We start from the raw sequence: 4,585 nt of genomic DNA on the forward strand, positions 1-4,585 counted from the left end.
AGGGAATATGTCACAACAGAAGATGAACGCATCATGCAATTGAAGGCAGGATGCCTGCCCCAGACCTTGATGTGAACGAAGCTCCAATGAGTCACTCCTCGCTGGAATGAGGACGGGACCGTCAATGCATCTAATCACTACTTACGCAATAACTGATCCTCAGACGGAGCCATATCTGTGTTACCAAAAGTTGCCAGCCAACACGGGCTGCTGCAAAAGGTTTAGTTTGTGGGTTGAAATCTTTTTGAAAGTCAAAAAATGGAGTTTGGGGGCTCGTTCTAATGCTAAAGCAAAGTAGGGCTAGCAATCTAAATTTTTAAATTAATTTTTCACAAATTTATAATTTATTAATTCAAACTAAAGTTATTAAATATTTATTATGGTAGAAAAAGATCTACCATGAAAATAAAAAATATACTTATATTTTCAAAATGCTACCATAGTATTTAAAGAGTTACCATTAAAAAAAGAGTTAATAATCTAATTAATTAAAAATCCTATCATGATAATTAAGAACTAGATTACCTTTCACAAAACTTAACATGATAGAAAGGGCATTTCTTACTACAAAATATTTTCTTAAAGGACTACTATGATGAAAAAAGAAAAGAAAAGAAAAGAAAAAAAGACTTGCCATGTTGCACTGAGTTGCTTTATTCCTTTGTCTCTATTCAAAATTTTAAAAAAAAAAAGTTGATAAAGATACAAAGTAATGTCATCACTCATTATCACTGTCAACCAAACCAATAGAGGCTCGAAACATTATGGGATTCCTCTTGAAAAGAGGCATTATTTCAAAGAGCCATCGGCAACCCCTTACGAATTCGTGTGGCTTTTATATGTTAAAACATGTATACAATGTCACACCTTGGTATTAAGGATATGACTAGCATGGAATGTAAGATAAATTCATATTCTATAAGTCGTAATTATATGAGGTTAAGCTAAAATATTGATAACTAATTTATATATATAATTATATAGTTAAAAAAAGATTAAATATTCTATAGAAATTTTGACAAAATCTTTCCTGTAAATTAGACCTCCCAAAATTTTGACAAAGTCTTTCCTATCAGTCAATTCAGTAAAAGAGCTTAGCTCTACACCAGCAAATTATATATCAACAAAATAAAACTAGGGTCTAACTATTGTACACGTGGAGCACTATCGTACAATTATATAATACAAAATTTTACCAAAAACGGATATTCACAATGCACTTCCTCCTTCCAAAAACAATAGGGTTCCTCAATAGACCACAAGAAGCGCAAGTTTAGCTACAATATCTGAGACCAAATAATTTCTAGTGAGTAGCGTTTCAATCAAAATTATAAATAAATAATAGAAATTTATGAAGATAGTGACTAATAAACTTAATTGGAAAACAATTGAATGAAATAATTAAACATACATTTAATTAGCAATAATTCTCAGTAACATAACCATGAAGTTTAACAATGATAATAGAATCACATAAATGTATTAAAATTTATACTGCTCATAAAATAAAAAAATTCAATAATAGTGTAATTTGATAAAAATGCTGTTGGAGAACCAATCTAAAAATGATAAGATTTAATTTAAATCTAGGAGGACTTTATTATAATGAATAACAAGCACAGACACACAGTCCACGAGGGCAAATAACTAATCAAGCATGGACACACAATCCACGAGGGTAAGTAACTAGTCAAATGTGGCTGAAAACCACGAAGCAAGCGCGGCAGGAGCCACGAATCAAGCGCAGGCATGAAGCTCACGAAAACAAGCTTAAGTACGGTGCTCACGAATGACCGTCCCTCCGTTCCGCGTGCATTGGCCATCGTACGGGGCTAGCACCTCCTATAAACACCCTGCTAGTTAGGTGTACCATGGTGCACAAAGGGCTAACGGAATTGCCGTTAGCATCTAGCGTACTGAATTCAGTCCCCCTTAGTAAAATCCAGCGCGTATGGAGCAAGAAAAATAATTTCAAAACTTTTACTTTCAAACACTATTTAACTATCTCTTTCCATTGCCCAAATTTGTTATCACTTCCTTCATACACAAATCATTGCATAAACATTTTTATGTCAAAATAGAATTAAGTAATTAAACTACTTTTGAAAAATAATACCATTTATTATATATCATTTTCAATCATTACTTATCAGCAATATAAATTATTAATAACAACAACAACAAACAACAACAACAAGCCTTTATCCCACTAGATGGGGTCGGCTACATGGATTGCAAGACGCCATTGTGCTCTATCATTTATCAAGCTTTTAGAAATATTATTAATTAACAGATCGCGTTCAATAACTTCCAAAAGTGTTCTCTTAGGCCTTTCTCTACCTCTCTTAATCGGACTCAAAATTATATGTTTCACTCTTCTCACTGGTGCCTCTCTTTATTAATATAAATTATTAATAAGATCAAAACATTTTCGTCAGTAAGACAATCAGTAGAAAAATAGGATTAATAAGGATATTTATACAATATAAAGGAATAATAGTAAAATTTAAATAAAGAAATTTTATAAACAGTTTATTAGAAATTTATCCGGAACACTACCCACTCACTTGAGGGTTTTTCAAGAATCTTACAGTTTGACCTCCTCAAATTCTCATTTACTTTAGTGATACTGCAAATAATCTAGCACATAAACCAGTAATCTTTGTATCATTATGATTTTTCTTTTTTTATAAGCAAGTAAAATTAACATTCAAGCTCTTCAATAATTTTTTAAATTTCTCATTAATCCCTTAAACTCTAACTAAACCCTCCTACAACTTTGATCAAGTAGTCCAACAATACTTAGCAATATTCAACTGTAATAATTAACTCAACTCTTATTTCAAACTTAACAAAAATCTTAATTACCATGTAGTTTAACAATTTCACTTTAGGTGCTACAAGATTCTCATGTGTAGTTCAAATTTACAAATTGTATATAAAGACATGTATTCCATCAAGCAACATTTATAGTTCCTCTAGGTCCTATTATGAAAATTAAATAATCATATTTCTACCAACTCTTATGTTCGAATACCTTAAAACATAATATAAACCGAATCATATGCAACTTCACGCTTCACAATATACCAATAATCAATTTGTAAGTATTAATTAAGAGAGCACTGTCTTCATTTGAGTTCTAATTACACTTGAGTCAATTAAACTATTTGACAAATCTTAATCCATCCTTATGCCTCTTTGTAAACCATCTTTAATTATAAATCATGATAGACCATATCAACTATTCTTATCATTCGCTTAGACTTAATCAAGTACTATACAAGCATTAGATGTAATTCTCTCCTCCTTTGCTATTTTGAAATTTCAAACAATAGCTCAAGTAACCGTACATCTGATCCTTCAATGCTATATTATACCAATTTAAAAACATTCTTTCAAGCGTTTTGACAAATAGCTTGAGTTTCCACCATGAGCTAAATCATGAAATCAACATTCAAATCTTCTAACAACTTCAAGTATTTAATTCCACAACCCAGATTCAGCTCAATATCAAAATAAAGTAACACCCAACATAAGCGAAACAGCACCTCAATATCCACAAAAATTTTCGACAACTAAAATTAGAAAATGAAGAACAACATCGGAAGCTAGAGGAAGAGGAGAGACCGAGCTCACCACATAAACCCCTGTGATACTTATAGCTGAGAAAGGATGAAGAGGTGAAGACTGAGGGCGCACAACAAGCACCTCCATCGACCACAGAGCCGAAAAGAGACAGGGGATGATGACGGAGGAAGAAATCTCACGTTTTCAACACACCGTCTGTAAAAGCGCAGCTGTAAAGAAGGGAGTTGAAGACCACTAACAAATTCACGGGCAGCAGATGAGGAGAAAGGGAAGATAAAGCCTACACAACTCACTCTACATCAACGAAAATTACAGAGCAAAGAGTTGAGATCGAACCTGTAGTGTTGGAGATTAAAGAGGACGCTGGCGGAAGGAGGAAGAATGAAGGAAGAATGATGACTAGAGGCACAATAGTGTGAGCTGAGCTCGCTAGAAAGATCGAAGAGAAATAGAGAGAGAGAGTTCATGTTGGTGAAGAGAAAGAAATGAAAATGATGCTCTGTTCTTTACACATTAAGAAGAACAAAATCTGAATTAAAAATAATATGGGAAAATTGCAAGAAAGGCGCGAGAAAAATTATAAAAAAGGATACAAAATTTTTTATAATTTAAAATAAAATAAAATCAAACTTTTTCTCAATAGAATTTGAACTCTGGATCTTTAAAAAAGTTACTAGTATAAGTTTCACTTAAACAATTACTTTTCACTTACTATAAAACTAATTTAAATAAAATATCAATTGAAAGAAAATTTAATTTAATTTAATTTAAAATTTAGGGTCATTACATACAATATCATCATGGCTGGTTTGACTGAGTTCACTGAGGAGGTAAATCTAATTTTAGGTGAAAATTATTTGTTTTCTTTAAATTGCTAATTTAATTCCCTTATCCTTAATCTTTTCATATGTTCAATGATCCATCTCCATTTTCAAATTTAGAGATCCATCAAATTAGGCAACATTGGGGACTCTTCATGTTAGATTTTCATAAT

The 4,585-nt window shown here is 31.9% G+C and overlaps 1 long non-coding RNA gene across 1 annotated transcript; it reads right to left on the reverse strand.

Annotated features, from left to right (window-relative positions):
* Positions 1-1,158: 1,158 nt before the first annotated feature.
* On the reverse strand, positions 1,159-4,035 carry LOC129290466 (uncharacterized). Its single transcript, XR_008588388.1, has 3 exons — positions 3,928-4,035; positions 3,640-3,800; positions 1,159-1,286 (listed from the first exon to the last, which is right to left on the reverse strand). It is a non-coding gene; the product is annotated as an uncharacterized LOC129290466 (long non-coding RNA).
* Between the last annotated feature and the right edge of the window lie 550 nt (positions 4,036-4,585).

This window comes from Prosopis cineraria, unplaced genomic scaffold (assembly GCF_029017545.1).
Source record: "Prosopis cineraria cultivar Desert tree isolate PC_DT_omini unplaced genomic scaffold, ASM2901754v1 PC13, whole genome shotgun sequence".
Lineage (NCBI taxonomy): Eukaryota > Viridiplantae > Streptophyta > Magnoliopsida > Fabales > Fabaceae > Prosopis > Prosopis cineraria.